The sequence below is a fragment of the Ictalurus punctatus genome, chromosome 2 (assembly GCF_001660625.3).
Source record: "Ictalurus punctatus breed USDA103 chromosome 2, Coco_2.0, whole genome shotgun sequence".
In the NCBI taxonomy this organism is placed as follows: Eukaryota; Metazoa; Chordata; class Actinopteri; order Siluriformes; family Ictaluridae; genus Ictalurus; species Ictalurus punctatus.
In genome coordinates, this window is record NC_030417.2 from 22,291,397 (window position 1) to 22,309,220 (window position 17,824).

The window sequence follows — 17,824 nt, forward strand, 5'->3', positions numbered from 1 at the left end:
AAGTAATTCTGACGTACGGGCTGATGAATGTCTAGATCTGTACGTGTCTATAGCTCGCGGTAAACACGGCGGTGCTTATCGAAAGATACGTGATTTAGCTCATAACGAGGTGATTGCCAGAAACACAATGAATCTGTTCTGTCCCAACAACATATCTAACAATCTGTGTTTTGCGATCTGTCTGTCCCATTTTCTACAACCGCATGCGTCATGTGGTGAACTCGAGTCGTTAGCAGCGTCTCTACAGAAACTGCAGGGTATTCGGTACAACAAAAGATAGGGTTTAATGACATCACACGATTTGAACGGTTGTTACATGTTAAAATAGTGGTGTTCCATAGGACATTTTCTGGTCTGTTGGAACACTTTACGAACAATGACGAGCCTCATAATAAGACCGTGTTCTTGTATTTACACAACGAACATTATTTCTTGATTAAGAACCTAAAAGCATTCATCGGTACACCATACGTATGCGAATACTGCTATCGTGGTTTTACTAGCCGCAGAGACCACAGGTGTAAATACGTTTGCGATGTATGTAATGCACCTGATTGTCATAAATACGCTGGCAAAACGAGGCAATGTCACGATTGTTTGCGGTACTGCAGATCAGCCTACTGTTACAACGCGCATAAACAAACGCAAACAGGACAACAGTACGCTCAGTGTGATGTCACTAAATACTGTCAGAAATGTAATAGGCGATATCACGTCAACGGAGCAGCACCAAAAAAACATGTGTGCCCTGCAGAACACTGTATCCATTGTAAAGCTGAGTTGGTTAATGACGGAGTACACCAATGTTTCATACAACCGATAAAAATGGAACCACCTAGCGACAAATACATTTATTATGATTTTGAGACACAACACACGGACGGTAAACACGTAGCAAATTTCGTATGCGCCATTACATTTAAAGGGGAAGAGTTCACAGCCGCTGGTACAGACTGTATAGATCAACTTGTTAAAAAGTTTAGACAGCCTCATTATCAGAATTACACATGGGTTGCACACAACGCTTCAGGGTTTGACAATTTTATACTATTGGAATATTTTGCAAAAGCAAAAAAGTGTATGATATAACTACTGACAGGGTACGCTGGCGCGTTTTGCTGCTGCTCCTGTCACCGTTTTGTTTGTTTTCGTTTGTTATTTTAAGTCATATTGTTTTAAATAACTGTGAGTTTTTTCATGTTATATTGTTTTTAGTGCCATTACGATTGTGATGTGGTGGTGCCATTTTAAATATTTTGGACTATTGTTTTTATTTCTGTGTTCCACCTGGATAAACCTGTAGCATGCAACGCGGAATCAATGTCTCAGTTCAGCTGCATGTGTGGATTGTACGACTTATTCCTCACAGTGCGCTATGGAGTTTCAATGCCTTGGCCTTGTGAGTGTGCACTCAATGACCATGGCCCTAAAGTACACTAGACGCCAGCTTCTGAATTTAAAATAGAGTTCTTATTGCCTAGCCAAAGACTCTTAGAGAATCTGCTGAGAGGCTGGATTGCTACATCCTAAACGATATATCCATTGGGGTTTGAGACGCAGTTTTGCTGTGTCATCCTCTCCTGACATCTTTTTCCCTATCAGTCGACATAAGACCAACAAACTGCTCCATACTGGTGTTGATCACAGTAATTTAATATCGGTTCCCCGCGTGGAGATTAAACCACTGTCGTCTCCATTTCAAAGCCTGGCTTAGGCCGCATTATTCAATGCGCAGTACGTGATTAACAAGGCGCTGCTTTTATCGGATTTTCTTACAGATAAGAAGCTAGACTTGTTGTTTTTAACCGAAACCTGGCATAAAGAAAATGATGGACTTCTGTTTAATCAGATCACTCCAGCGGGCTTTAGAGTATTTTTTTGGTTTGTTTGTTTGTTTTTGTGCTTGACACAGTTTCTAAATATACTGGACATAAAAAAATATATATTTTTTTTAAATTCACATTTACTACTGAACATTTCTGCTAAACATTTCTACTGATCACTTCTACTGATAATTTCTGCTGAACATTTCTAATGAATGTTCCTGCTGAACATATCTTTTGAACATATCTTCTGAACATTTCTGCTGAACATTTCTACTGGCTTTGGAGTATTTGACCTCCCAAGGCTATCTTGCAGAGGCTTCAGGCATTATTGTGGTTTACAACCTGAAGTTCAACATAAGCTTTGTGTCCGTTCCCAAGTTTTCATCATTTGAATGCCTGGTCTTGAGTATTTCCGCTCCTATATCTACCATCATCGCTACAGTCTATAAACCACCTAAGGCTAAGACACATGCAGCTTTTATGTCAGAGTTTGCTGACTTCCTGTCAATGTTGAGAATGAAGTTTGACAGAATTCTAATTGTGGGAGATTTTAACATCCATGTGGACCGGAGTGACTCTGTGGCGGCTAAGGAATTTCTGTCTGTTACGTTATTCAATATATTTCTGTTTGCTCTATGTGCCATTTGTGTGTCGGTGGTGGGCTGGGTTTTCTTTTGTCTCCTCCCTCTTCTCTAGACCCCGCCACATTCCGGCTTGCTACTGGACGATCACGTCTTGTTCCCACCTGCTCCAGCCTGGTGCGACGGGATTGGTTGTCGGCACGCTTCCGGAAGTGTACTTAAGCCACGTCAGTCTTCATCTCAGGGCAGATCATTGCCATTTGTGTTGTGTGTAGAGACAAGTGCATTTCGCCTGTGTATGAACTTATGCCTGTTTTGACTTTGTTTATGCTCTGTCCCATTATATATATATGTGTGTGTGTGTGTGTGTGTGTGTGTATGTAGTATTTTGTTAGTTAACACACTAATAGTCACCTCTGTAAATAGTGCATGGTTAGGAGTGGTTTGTAGGAAGTCGGCGCCATTTTTGTTGATTCATCTTTTCTCCGGTTTTGGGTTAGCAAGGGAGCGAGGGAAGACGGTGTATTTTTGTTTTCTTGTCTTCTAGGTTAACTAGTTTTCTTTCGTCAAGGTAGAGGGAATTTCTGTTTATTATTTTGGCCTGGCCGGCTTCTGAAGATTAAGACCACTGTGTATAAAAGGTGCTCTGTTTGGGAGAATAAAAAACCAACACAAACGCAATCTTGGTCTCGCCAACCCATTTTCTTTTATTTATTTATTTTTCCTTGTATGTTGCGGCCCGACCTAGACCGGGTTCATAACAGAATTGAGGGCTCATCCTGTGCTTATCTGGTGTAACAGAATTGGGGGCTCATCCTGTGCTTATCTGGTGTAACAGAATTGGGGGCTCATCCTGTGCTTGTCCGGTGTGTATCTTGGCATACCTGAATTGTGCTTTCCCTTTTTTCGTCCTGTTTCTTGTTTCGTCCCGTTTCTCTTTCAGCACTTTTGTCTGGTGGTTTTGTCTTTGTAGTAGGGTGTGTGTGTTCAGGTTAGAAAAGATGGCTATTAAATTTAACTTGGATCAGTTTACCATTTGTCCCACATTAGAGCAGTTTGAGCGATGCCGTAAGGCTGATCTGTTGCTGCTTGCGGACTTTTACAGCACATTGGTTGCACGGAGCGCCACTAAGCGGGACATCAAAAGGCTGCTGTACGAGGAACTGGTGAAACAGCGAGTCATGCTTGAGCCTACCGAGGCGGGTGTTGCATCTACGGTCAGTGGTTCCGAGGATCTGGCTGCAGCGGAGGCTGGAGTCGAGCCCGAGGAACCGACACGCATAGATCCCGTGGTAGTAGACGCTCCATTAGAGGAACCCATGCTCGCGCTGCAACTAAACAAACTTGACCTTGAGTTGAGTCATCAGCAGTATCAAGCTCAGCTGCTGCAGTTCCAAACACTGGAGCTGGAAACTAAGAAGGAGATAAAGCTGAGGGAGCTGGAGTTAGAGTTGGTGCTGCGAAACAGGCCAGCTCCCAGTTCCCTTGCGTCTCCTGCACCTGCATCTCCTGCACCTGTGCTTCCTGTACCTGTTCATCAGTCATCGCCTGTGCTAGAGCGTGGCACCTTGTCTGTAAGTCCTGCTGGTTTTGATGTTAGTAAACACATTGCGTTAGTTCGTATGTTTAGGGAAAGTGAGGTGGACACCTATTTCCCTGTCTTTGAGCGCATTGCTGCCACTCTGCAATGGCTTAGAAATATCTGGTCTTTATTGCTACAGTGCAAGTTTGTGGGAAAAGCCCAAGAAAAGCCCAACGCTCTAATGTTGGAACAAAGTTTGGATTATGAAACAATTAAATCAGCTGTGTTACAAGCATATGAACTTCTCCCCGAAGCTTATCGGCAGAAATTTCGAAAGCATGCCAAAACCGCCAGCCAAACATATGTTGAGTTCGCGCGTGAAAAGTCTGCGTTATTTGATAAGTGGTGCACTGCAAATAAGGTCGTTAGTTTAGGGTATTGAACTTGGTGTAGTGAAGGCCCCATTGCATATGGTTTATCTTCATTGCAGTTCGACCTCAGTTGCCAGTTAAGGGATTTCGTTTATTTTGGGTAATGATTTAGCTGGGGGAAAGGTTTTCCATTTACCTGTGGTAACAGACGCTCCTGTGTTGCAGGAGAGTGATGAGTTTTTATGTGAGTTTCCCTCTGTCTTCAGTTCCTGTGTCGTGACACGTGCCCAAGCTTGTAAAATGAAAGGTGCTGTCGATATTTCAGACTCTTTTATGTGTAGTGATGATCCCTTGTTTGAAAACCAAGATTTGTGTTCTAGTCCTGGGGTTCTTCCTGAATCAAAAACTTCTTCAATATTGGAAGAAGAGTGTGGTAAATGGGGTGTTGGGCAAGAACAGCTTGTGGCTGCCCAGAAAATGGATAGTTCGCTCTCTCACTGTATTTCTACTGCTGTAGATAAGGCACAGTTACCTCATTGTTCTACAGTGTATTTCTTTGATGGGGATGTATTAATGCATAAGTGGGTACCCCCGAACTCTGAGCATGATTGGAGGTCAGTTTTTCAAGTTGTGCTTTAAAACCATACCGAACCCAGGTGTTGAGTATTGCCCATGATCATGATCTCGCTGATCATCTTGGTGTGAGGAAGACATATGACCATGTGTGAAAGCATTTTTTTTGGCCTGCTATGAGGTCAAAGGTTGCCAGGTATTGCCGCTCCTGTCATGTGTGTCAAGTTGCAGGGAAACCAATCAGGTCGTTCCCCCTGCTCCACTTCAACCTATACCTGTTATGGGAGAACCTTTTGAAAGAATTTTAATAGATTGTGTAGGTCCTCTTCCTCGAACCAAGTCTGGTAATTCGTATCTATTAACTTTGATGTGCGCTGCTACTAGGTTCCCTGAAGCTATACCCCTGCGTAGCATAAAGTCACGTACTGTCATCAGAGGTCTTGTTAAGCTTTGTACCAATTTTGGTTTGCCAAAATACATCCAGTCAGACCAGGGTTCAAATTTTATGTCTGCTCTGTTCAGGAAGGTTATGACAACTGATAACTGAATGTGCATCATCAGGTCTCAAGTGCTTATCACCCAAAGTCCCAGGGTGCATTAGAACGCTTCCACCAAACGTTGAAGTCTATGCTTAGGACCTACTGTTTAGGTCAGGGAAAAGATTGGGATGAAGGGATTCCCCTGTTATTATTTTCTGTCCGTGATGTTGTAGAAGAGTCACTTGGTTTCAGTCCTGCTGAGTTAGTTTTTGGGCACTCTGTTCGAGGACCTTTAAAGGTTTTACAGGAAGAGTTCCTGTCTCCAAATCTGGTGAAAACCCCAACTAGGAATGTCCTTGATTATGTTAGTTCCTTTCGTGAGCGCCTACACACTGCTTTTGAGTTAGCCAAAAGTTCTCTGACATCCTCTCAGGCCTGTACGAAGGCCCGTTTTGACAAAAAAGCTGTCATTCATACATTCCAAGTGGGTGACAAGGTTTTGGTTTTACTGCCATTACCTGGCTCTGCTCTCCAGGCTAGGTTCTCAGGACCTTATGTTATTGAGTCTAAGTTGAGTGATACAGACTATGTTGTGAAAACCCCTGACTGGAAACGAAAGTCTCATGTCTGCCATGTGAATATGCTAAAGCCTTATATCTCCCGTGCTACCATGGATGTTGGCTCTTCAGTTCCGGTTGTCACGTCAGTAGCTGCTGCCTCTATGAGCATGCTGCCATCTGAGTATTCTCCTGAGGTGGATGGTCTCAGTTTAGGTAGGGCTTGTTTTCCCTGTGCTCAGTTGCCAAACTCTGAATGGCTGGCAAATATCCAGTCTAAACTTACGCACTTGTCAGAGCCAGCCCAGGGTGATTTAATAAGTCTTTTAAAGCAATACCCATCACTGTTTTCGGATACCCCTTCTTGTACTACTGTCCTCAGACATGACATTGATGTTGGTGATAATGTGCCAGTTAAACAAAATGCTTATAAGGTTAATCCCACAAAACGTGCAATTATGATACAAGAAGCAAACTACTTGCTTGAAAATGGTCTTGCTGTGCCTAGCTGTAGTCCCTGGTGCTCGCCCTGCCTGCTAGTTCCAAAGCCTGACAAAACCTATAGGTTCTACACAGATTATAGAAAAGTCAATGCTTTAACTAAATCGGACTCGTTTCCCCTCCCAAGAATGGAAGATTGTGTTGAACGAATCGGAAAAGCAAAGTTTGTCACAAAACTGGACCTTCTAAAGGGTTACTGGCAAGTTCCACTCACCCCACATGCATCTGAGGTTTCTGCTTTCACTACACCAGATAGGTTCCTCCAGTATACGGTAATGGCTTTTGATCTGAAAAATGCTCCATCTACATTTCAGCGGCTAATGGCACAGGTATTAGGAGATGTAGAGAACTGTGAAGCCTACCTCGACGATGTGGTCATTTTTACAGACACCTGAGATAGTCATATTTCGGTGTTAGCCCTTATGTTTGCTTGTCACCAGACAGCCTTTCTTACTCTTAATCTCACAAAATGTGAGTTTGGTCATGCCACTGTAACCTACCTTGGGAAACAAGTTGGACATGGTACTGTTCGCCCACTGGAAGTCCATTGCCACTTTTCCTGTACCTAAGACAAAAAGAGAACTTCGACGCTTTCTGGGGATGGCTAGGTACTATAGGAGTTTTTGTAAGAATTTTTCAGATGTTGTGCTGCCTCTCACAAATCTCCTCCATAACTCTATTATTTTTGTGTGGTCTTCTATCTGTGAGTCTGCTTTTGAGTCTGTTAAGATGTTGTTGTGTAGTGCACCTGTTCTTTCTGCTCCGTCTTTTGTGCAGCCCTTCAAACTTGAAGTAGACGCCAGTGGTACGGGTGCCAGTGCTGTCTTGATTCAGGAAGATGCTCAGGGCATAGATCACCCAGTTAGCTTCTTTTCTCACAAGCTTAACAGTCATCAGTTGAACTACAGCACTATTGAGAAGGAGGCCCTTGCCCTTTTGCTTGCGCTCCAGCACTTTGAAGTATATATTGGTCCTAGCTCTGACCCTGTTACTGTTTTTTACAGATCACAACCCTCTAGTCTTTTTACACCATATGTCAAACAGCAACCAACAGCTCATGCTGTGGTCCTTGATTGTCCAAGGTTTTAACATAACCATTCAGCATAAGAAAGGGTCTGAAAATGTTGTCGCTGACTCACTATCTCGGTGTTATCTTAATGACAGTTGTGAATCTGACGTTCACTCTTGGGGGGGGGGGGGGGGGGTGTTGGGTGTTATGTTATTCAATATATTTCTGTTTGCTCTATGTGCCATTTGTGTGTCAGTGGTGGGCTGGATTTTCTTTTGTCTCCTCCCTCTTCTCTAGACCCCACTTACTGCATGTGTCACGTTCCGGCTTGCTACTGGACTATCACTTCTTGTTCCCGCCTGCTCCAGTCTGGTGTGACGGGATTGGTTGTCGGCACGCTTCCAGAAGTGTACTTAAGCCCCATCAGTCTTCATCCCAGGGCAAATCATTGCCATTTGTGTTGTGTGTGGAGACAAGTGCATTTTTCCTGTGTATGACCTTATGCTTGTTTTGACTTTGTTTATGCTCTGTCCCATTACGATTCACGTGATACCCTTTATATATATATATATATATATCAATAATTACTCCAAGGTCTTTTACTGCTGAGTAGCACAGTGATATGAATTAATGCTTAACATATTTAAAAAAAATAGTGGCTTTCGCATACATGGAATCTGAAAGAGCCAGCTAATATTGTTGAGCTGAGACAAATGATCTAACTCACTGAAATGAAGCCAAAATGCATATAATATCTATGTATTGCAGATCAATACTGTAAATGTGTTAGAAATGTCTTAAGCTGTTTCCCCTGAAAATAATTTGCTATTGATACAGTCCTTGGTGAGTTCAGTAATCAAGCAGAGATCTGTGGCATCTACACTATGATAAATACTGTAATAAATGACAAATCCCAACAGCATACAGTATTTGCAGATGCAGACTGATGTAACTTTTAATTAGTGTAGGACAAGTGTACTATTCAGACACTATGTAAAACATTGCATTTAATGATTGATACATTAGATGTTTTGGGGCTTGGAAAAGGCCAATTGATGTAAACAAGCAGGTAAAATGCATTTCTTTCTTTCTCAAAGGAAACAAGAATATGATTTTTTTTGTTCTGCCCTACTACTTTAACTAGTAATCAACTGCAGTTAAGATTCAACTTCACACAACACCATATATACCCTGTAATGCCTCTTACCTTATGCCTCTTAGTTGAAGATTTTGCAACATACCAAATGGTCTAGCATATTTTCTTGGATCCAGGCAAGAAAAGTGGGAATTAAGGTCAATTTTGGGCTATTTTGCCCTCATGATACCCTTAGCACATGGCTATTTCTGCTCTCTGAGTCAACACTTTGAAGACCTTAAAGGATTTCTAAATGTAGAGTGCACTTTAGATGCTTGAGATTTATCTGGTGCATTTGAAAGACAAAATGTACACTTGTAAATGAGTTTACCAGATTTTAATTGATGCAAAGCTGCATCATGCACACATATACAATGAACTAATGCCTGTGAGCATTGATAAGTGAATCTTCACCCATCATATTTCAGCCACTTTGCATGTGACCATATTTGTAAGTAAATAAATTGACATATTGACATATAGACATTTCTCTCTCGCACACACTCACACTCACAAAGAATCAAATGGTGCATAGTACAGAGATAGTACTGTGACATTGTTCTGTGGTTCAAGGTAAAATGTGTAGTATAGTTTGAGCTGTTTCAGGCTTAGAAACAGACAAATCAAAAGATTTGAGAATGAGAGAAAGATAATTTTCAGTGTTTTCCATTATCTGTGTGCAAAGCCATTCAAAAACATTTCTCAATAGCCTACAGTATGTACTAAACTCTGTTGGACAAAATTTTTTAAGTGTTATTACAAACCCAAACGATTATCCTAAGAGCATAACAAAAGTAATTAATTAATTACTAAAAGTAATGCAGAGCATGCCTACCCCAACACAAAACCTCTAGCAGCTAGACCGTCCACCAAAAAAAGACATAACAAAACAATGCAACTGAAGTTTCCTATAATTGGCCTTGTAATTATATGACAGGTTTCCCAGAGAACGGTGAAAATTCAGAATCCACTTCCTCATATTCAAGCTTCACTTTGCTCAGTATCCAACCAAATGCTCTAAAGTGGTGTGCTTCATCTCACTCCTCACTGGCCTTCATGACCTCTGGTAGGCAACATTCTGAACTGAGTAATCTACTAATGAGAATATTAACACTTTATTAATAAAGTTTGACCACTCTGTGAGTAGCAGATAGTATGCAAATTTCAATGAACCAATGACAGAGATTGCATGGAGTAACTTATTTATATGTTGCAGAAATCTTTATATTGGTTAAAAGTTGGTGTAAGAAGGAGACTCTGCTGACCACATTCTAAAACAGTGTATTCAATGAAGATCTAACAAGATCGAGGGATCTAAGACAGCCTGGATTAAATACATTAGAGGGGTTGATTTTCTAGGCAGTCCAACACAATTAGTGGCACAGAGAGGGGTCATGAAACTTCATAGCTGGTCATGACCCCAAGTCCACTGGGTCAATTTTGGTTCAGTCAGTTATCGCCAGAGGAGATGGGAGCCTGAATGCATCAGCAGTGATGCCTGTACTGTGACGCAGGTGGCCTTTGAAGTAATCTGTACCCTGAACTATGGTTAAAAGAAAATGCTAAAGATTGAAACTGATTTACTTTAGTTAAATGAAAATGACAATGTCACTGTACAGAATGAAAGACAACATACCAGAAGCAAATGTAAACTGCACAAACATTAAAATATCGACTCAAGTGAAATAGAACAATTGCATAAGTGCACCCAATCCTAACCCTTGTGTAGCTAAATATCCTGAATTGCATTCAGTGCTTGTGCTTGTCATTTGGTTAGTGCTAATATTGTGCCATTTACAGGAGTATTCTGAATTTCACCAGATGGTCACAGATGTTCAGCAGAGCAGAATAACCTGAGTAGTGGTACATGGCGCTCTTCTAAAGGGTCAAAGACATACGGATGTCATTATATGCCACTCTTCTCCTGAATACATGCTGACATTAAAAAAGTTATTTGGTTGATTGCTTAGACATGGTTTTAAGCATCCTCATTTTAATGTGTGTTTGTAACTTTGTACAAATAAATCATGTAAAAGTGCATGGTTTCCTATCAGTGAAAGTACTGTAATTGATTAGGACCAACACACCTGATTTCTTGTAAATTCAAAGGAATTCTTTTAAGCAGTATGATTTTGCTGGAGTTCATACAAAATAAGTTTATACAGTAGGTAATGAAATTAAGTAACTGTAGCCACTCAAAGGTGTGACAGGCAGAACACAGACACACTGAAGGCGGTGGTAGTGGAAAAAGTGCTCTTTTTATTTGTGCTCAGGTGGGCCATGAGGAATGGGCTGAAGCGGCAGCGAGGCGGGACCCAGGGAGTGTGGAGCAGGCCAAGGGTGCCGGCTGGAGGTGCAGTGCATCTGGGGAGATTCTCCTCTGCTTTCATCGGTAGCATCTGGTGGACAGAGAGACAAAACACGTTATTAAACATGTGATTGGAGAACGTACTCCAATCAACCCTGTGCCTGCCCCTCACTTTTATAGCCACCTCTCTCCCGCAGAACAGTGAGGAGAAGACGCTCCAATCATTAGCTCCCAGCCTTGTGTGTTTCTACTGCCCCGCCTTGCAGCCACATGCTCCTTTGCTGTCCAAAACAAACAAGGTGTTTAAGTGGCACTGAATGTTGGGCACTGAATGCTGCAGTTACTGAATGCTAAGTGGCACTGAATGCTGCAGTTACTCTGGCGATGGGAGAAGTCTGGGTTCCTGATAACAGGCAATCTGGTGAGGGTCTGCTTGAGGGCCATCACACCCGTTACATTTGGCCCTTCTTGTTAAGGTCTGAAAGGGTGGGAAGCTAGAGAGCAGAAGTTAGGGACGAATATCCTGTAGTACCCTGCCAGCTCCAAAATCTTGTCTTTTTGATGCGGTACCCCAGGTAATGAACCTCCGTCAGTTCCAGATGACGATTCTTTTGCTTGGCCATCAGCCTGGCCTTCTGGAAGCCTCCGGGTACCTCCCTGAGGTGGTACAGGTGGTCGGCCCAGATGGAGGAGAGGATGATGACATCATCCAAGTAGGCGGCTGTGAACTGGTGGTGTGGCCTTAAGATGATATCCGTTTAAGATGATCAGATGCTGGAAGGTCGCTGGTGCCCCATGTAATCCAAAAGGGAGAACCTGGTACTGCCAGTGGCCACAGGCCAGGGTGACTTGCCAGTAGCCCTTTGTCAGATCTAAGGTGGATGTGCACTTGGCCCCAGGCACTCTACCAAGTTGTCGACTCGGGGAAGGGGGTAGCTGTCAAACTCCGAAACTTGGTTCAGACTTCGGACATCATTACAAAGGTGGATACTACTGTCAGGATTTGGGACCACTACATTGGGGCTGGACCAGGGGCTGGCAGACTCCTCAATAACTCCATCCTGTAGTATCTGGCTAACCTCCTCCTCATTAGCCTGACAGTTAGCCTCTGGGACGTGGTAGGGCCACTGTCTGACCACCACTCCCGGCAGGGTTTTATCTCATGTTAGACCCGGTCGGTCCGGCCTGGGGAGGATGAGAAAATGTTGGTGAACTGGTCGACCAGCTCTGTCAGCTCCTGATGCTGTGTGGGAATGAGATCCTCTCCTTGAAGGACCAAGGTATGCATGTCAGACCCTGAGGGAATAGCAGACAAAGTGGAAAACAGTGGGTCAGGCTGGACCCATCTTTTCACTAGGTTAATGTGGTATAATTGGCTGTCTGTGGACTTACCCAGCTGGTGTAGGTGGTAGTTCACTGGGCCTACCCGCTCAAGAATTGTGCAGGGGGCCTGCCAGTGGGCCAGGAATTTACAGGAGGCATTTGGGAGCAGTAAGAACATCTGGTCACCTGGCTGGAATTCTCTGGGTTGGGATGGCAAGTTATAGGCTTACAGGGGGCAGAATGGAGAGGACTCTTCCTCCCAAGCTTTATAGGCCACATCCAGCAGTCCCCGAGGTCACCGAGCTCAAAGGGGGTGAACCCTGTAGATGCTTGGGCCATCTCTTGGATGACTAAGAGATCATAGGGAAGGAGGAGGTCCTTGCATTCCCACCTAACAACTTCACAGCAAACCTCTAGCAGTGTAGCAGTGGTTTGGTGATAGACAAGCTGCTTCACCTTGAAAGGAAGGGCACTATCAGGAACATGTTCAACAAATTGATTGCGCAACAATAATTCAACATTTAGCATTGCATTCAGCGACTGCTGCTTAGCCCTCACCAGGAGGCCCATGAGGGTGAGGGAAAACTCCAACAACGTCTTGCCCTCTGTTGCCTCCTAGAGAAGAAAGCCTCCTGCAATGCACCAGATGATTGGGAACACCCATATACATCTTTTAGAGCAGAAATAATTTTAACAGGGTTTCCTGTTACCATTCCTGGTACCATTCCTTTACAAGCCGGTACTTCATCTCTTCCCGTGCTTCTCTCTCTAAGTGATCAAACAAAAAGAAGTATTGGTCTGTTACAGACAAATGAAGGGCCTGCATGCAAGCCTGTACTTCAACCCACTCATTAATCCCGATGCCAGATCTACCATTAAATTTTAGGCACTTTCTGTCCCTCAGTATCAAAACAAATCACTCGGTCGGCTGCGGCGCCAGCACCAACTGATTGGGATGCAACTACAGCTGGACCAGGTAGGATAGAATCAATACTACGACCAGGTAAACCAGCCTGTGCACACTCCTGTCTCAGATTTATGTTATTAGCTCTTAATTGGGCTACAAGCTCCTGGAATTCCAGCATTTCTTCTTCCATCATTTGAGAGAAAAAAAGAAGGAAGACTTACCCCAAATTTGGAGAATTTCAGGGCAGAAGAACCTTACCCAACAGGATGTTCCAAGCCCAGTAACAAACACTGCTGTTTTGCTTCTAATATAAAAAGGAGAAGAAAAAGGAGAGAGAAGGAAAAAGTCCCAACAATAACCAGACAGCAAAAAGATATCCACATCTCAGGTGAAATTTTTAGAGAAATCCTGTTGACTATGACAAAATGTGGCAAAGTGGAGTTGGAAGGGTTAAAGAGACTCTCTATTAATAAACTTAAAAACGTTCAGCTAATTCAGCAGGTAACGACTACGCCACCCAGGGTTAATGACCTGGGGAAAAGAAAACCAAGGACCCAGGTTCAGTTCCTCACAAAAGACCAGGAGACATGGATATGTCAATAGTAAAAAAATATATATATAGATCTTTGTTGAACAGTAAAAATTGGTCTAATGCAATGTAGTGAACATGAAAGAATCAGGGAGTGTAACTAGCAACAAGCTGCTGTAATGTAATAAAAAATTATCTAAAAGACAAAGGAAACAAAATGGTGCTTACCAATAGAGAGCCAGGCTAGACACAGGGCTTCACTAATGCCCATAATAATAAGTACCCACATGCGCACCACCACACTCAAACACTCCAAAGCAATTCACTGCCAATGCACACGACCTTGGTGAAAAGGAAGCCACTACTGCAAGGGAACAGCAAGCCTGCCTACTCCAGGCCGCCAGCTCCTAAAAGTGGAAAGAAAAAAAGAAATTAAATTATAATTGGCCATTTTATTCTTCATTGTATTAATGGCCAAATTGAACTAAATAAATCCCAAGAAAGCAGAAAACAATTAAATTGAATGGCAACAGAAATAACCAATAGACAGAAAAACATCCAAAAAACCAGAAACAAGCAAAATAAATAACATAAACAACCAATGCAAAGGAAAACAGAAATCAAGTTTACTCCAACAAAAAAAAGCAATCACAGTTAAAGAAAAACAACTGGAGCAAATCACTCAAAACAACAGCAAAACTAAATTATTAAAACAAAACAACCCAATTAAAGCAAAACAGCAATGCTGAAGCTGCCATGGAAGCCAGCTACAGCGCAACAGAATTCTAGAAATGCAATCAGCTGTAAATGCCGCAAGACCTGTTCACCCTAGTAACGCCTTTATATATGCAGCCTGCTCATGTGACTTTTATGTGGCTAACGTTCAGAAACCTATATGTATACAGTATGCAAAAAATGAGAATAGGGTAGCAGAAGGAGGGTCAGTATGTGTGCGTGTATGCATGTTTGCGTGTGTGCTTCTTGCAATGACTATAAGGATAAAGTGTAGAAAGCTTTACTTTGGGAGTATTTACATTAATACACATGTAGTGAACAAGTGAAGTGTGAAGCAATGGACATATCTTGCACTAACATGTCCCGTCATTCTTCATGGCATAGAAGGGAGGCAGGTAAAGGACAGAACTATCATGGCTATAAAGTAATAGTATTAGTGCACTTATAGGCAACATTGCTTCTGTCATTATCTCAAAAATATAATTAAACACTAATTAAAATACACATTAAACTGAAAAACACATTACATGTAAAGTACATGTTGTAGACCCATAATTGGTTAAGTTGGGTATCTATTAGTCATAAATCCATGCTAGCAAAACAATTCTCACATATAGTAGTGGTGTGCTTAGCTCATACTGGTCCAGAATCTATTCAAAGATACTGTATGTACTCTTTGATTCACTTTCACATTTCTACCCTTTACTATAAACCTTACCACACAAATTAAAAATAAACTATATGCTCATGATAGCTGAAATACAATTGCATGCATTTCTCATGTTTTTGTAAATATCATGTTATAAACGTTTCTGAACATTACATTACCGTTTCAAAATATATTTACAATCTTAAAATGACAACTGTAACTACTGCATTCTCTTTGTTGTTAGGATTAGTATGCAGACACATTTGCTTCATACATGGTTTCAGAAGAACTACATGAAAAGTAAATTGCAGTAAAGTTGAGATGAGGGTTTTACTGCTTCCTCAAATGTTTAATCACAGCTATTTTTAGTCTTTTTAACACCATGCTCTTCCATTTGTCAGAAATGAAGCAGGTAAAGGTCAGTTTTAAAATGCTGGCATTATAGCATTTGTGTTTACCATTTCAACAGGCTACAAATCTCTTGCCTGCTTTGGCGCAGTTGGGGACTGCTCCAGTGCTGTATTAGACCAGCTGGCCAATTCATTAACCATCGTTAATGTCCTTGTATCTTTCTTCCTCTCATAATGGAGTGGCTGATACTGAACCTTCATGTGCCCACTCAATAAGGCATCTGGTCAGAGATTGGTCTCCATGTCAGTACTTATGTGAATGATATTAGTGGAAGAGTGGGAAGGGATGAACAGTTCCACCAGAAGATATACAGAATCAGATGGGTGATACATCCTCCTCCAAAATGAGATGGACAAGAATGGATGCTGGAGAAATTGCATCCTGGTTTAAGGATGTTCTTTTTCAATTCCATTCAGTTTAATTCACCATCTTACTTCTATCTCACTTCTGCAACCACCTTCTTGATTCAAAATAACCAGTATGAGATTATGAGCTATCTTGGTACATGGTAGCAGGTAACTCGGTGGTTAGGACTGACTTCTTATCAGAAGGTCATGGGTTCAAATTCCAGCAACACCAAGCTACCACTGCTGGGTCCTTGAGCAAGGTCCTTAACCCTCAATTGCTCAGGATAAGGGTGTCTGCCAAAATGCCATAAGTGTAAATGTAAATCTTGGCCCATGAACAATGTATTGACAGGACAATTAGCTTTGACTCAAAAGTGCTAATTCAGAAGGTGAAAACAATGATGCATTTCCTTGGCTGATTTTGAACACCAATGCACAGATATATAATTAAAGAGTTACATATAAAGGCATTGCAATAACCAAAAAAGACTTGCATTGTCAATGATTATAATGTTCTTCGGCTGATAAAACATAAAAGCAGATGTGTATATTGTTTCGTGTTATTTTTTGATTAATTACTCCCTGTCTTTTGTCACTAAAACTATCTAACCTTTACCAATGGCTTTTGGATGCCTCTGAGTTGTTCTTCTGGGCTTCTTTGTCTTTCTTATGTGATCCTCACAAAGTCTTATTTCATCATCCAAAATGTGAATATCAAGTCAACACCCAATAATCCTCCATCCATCAACCCTGGGAAAAGTGTTGTTTCAATCCTTAGCCATTGCTTCCACATCTCCAGTCCTACAGCTGTCAGTACAGTGCTACACTGGAGGCTAATCTTGCTGTCATGTGCTCTCAGAATAGAGCTTCTCATTCTGACATGTGACTTACTACACTTAGCGCTTCAGATCATTATAGAAATAGAGAGAGAGAGAGAGAGAGAGAGAGCGCGCGAGAGAGAGAATGTGTGTGTGTGCATGCATGTGTCAGTTTCTGACTGCCTGCACTCTCTCTCTCCATTCATAATAATGACCGGGTAGCTCTGTGAATGGGGGTGTGAATATCATTTTCCACATGAAGTCACAGAATCTGGCCTTTTAGCTTTGAATTAACCAGCTAATTTTAAACTGGAAAAAAAAATTCACTCCAAATGAACACTAAAACCACTCCAAAAGGTCTCCAAACACATTTCTTAAGTTCAGTCTTCTCTCAAAACTGTCAAGTAATGGGAGGTTAGGATGGATGCAAGTGCAGATAAGAGCTTTATTAAAGAGAGTCAGGCAGACAAATCAGTGTAGTCAAAAACAGGCAGAGGGGCAGGAGATTGGCAAATGGGCATAAAACAGGCAAGGCAAAGCATGAAACGAGAAACAAGGAACAAGATCAAAAACCATGAACCAAAAAACAATGAACAAAATACAAAGGTTTGGTACGGTGGTAACACTCACAAACAATACTTCACGTCGAAAAATGAGACACGAGGGGTTTAAATGACTAATGTAATCAAGAGTAAACACAAAACATCCGAGACTAATGATGACACACAACCAATAACAATACAGGGATGGAGACACGACATAAACCATAATAAAATACGCGTGTCAAAAGTAAACAAAGTAAATGTCACTGAAACCCGGAAGTGCGCGCTTGAACTACGAGCTTTGGAGCATTCTGCATGCTACAGCGCTAGCTCTAGGCGAAATAGTGACACCAACCAAGTTTTAAAAAATGCTTAAATGGGAATTAAAAGGTCTCACTAATACTTCTAATCAGAAGATCACCACCATGATTGCAAAACCAAATTATTCCAGGATGTCCCAGTAGATGCAGTACATACAGACTTTCTGCCTTAGCTGTTCAACTAGTCTTTTAGCCTAAAGCTACTTGAGTAAAAGAGCAAAACGCCTTGTGATGAGCTAGACTCAAAAAGGAACACATCCTCTTCTGAGTGACAACATTGGGCACGTGTGTCAAACACAAGGCCCGTTGACCAACTCCAGCATAACTTGGAAAAAATAATGGTTAAATGGCCCACAGTAGGCCTACACTACTGCTCAACAT

General features: G+C 41.9%; 1 long non-coding RNA gene across 3 annotated transcripts; it reads right to left on the bottom strand.

Moving 5' to 3' along the window:
* Positions 1-8,966: 8,966 nt before the first annotated feature.
* Positions 8,967-16,588, bottom strand: LOC108274884 (uncharacterized). 3 transcript variants are annotated; one of them, XR_001814578.3, is made up of 6 exons: positions 16,380-16,588; positions 13,850-14,028; positions 12,744-13,396; positions 12,255-12,641; positions 11,047-12,158; positions 8,967-10,953 (listed from the first exon to the last, which is right to left on the bottom strand). It is a non-coding gene; the product is annotated as an uncharacterized LOC108274884 (long non-coding RNA). The 3 variants fall into 3 exon arrangements; XR_001814563.3 differs by having other exon boundaries at positions 12,744-14,028; XR_001814570.3 differs by having other exon boundaries at positions 11,035-12,158; positions 12,744-14,028.
* Between the last annotated feature and the right edge of the window lie 1,236 nt (positions 16,589-17,824).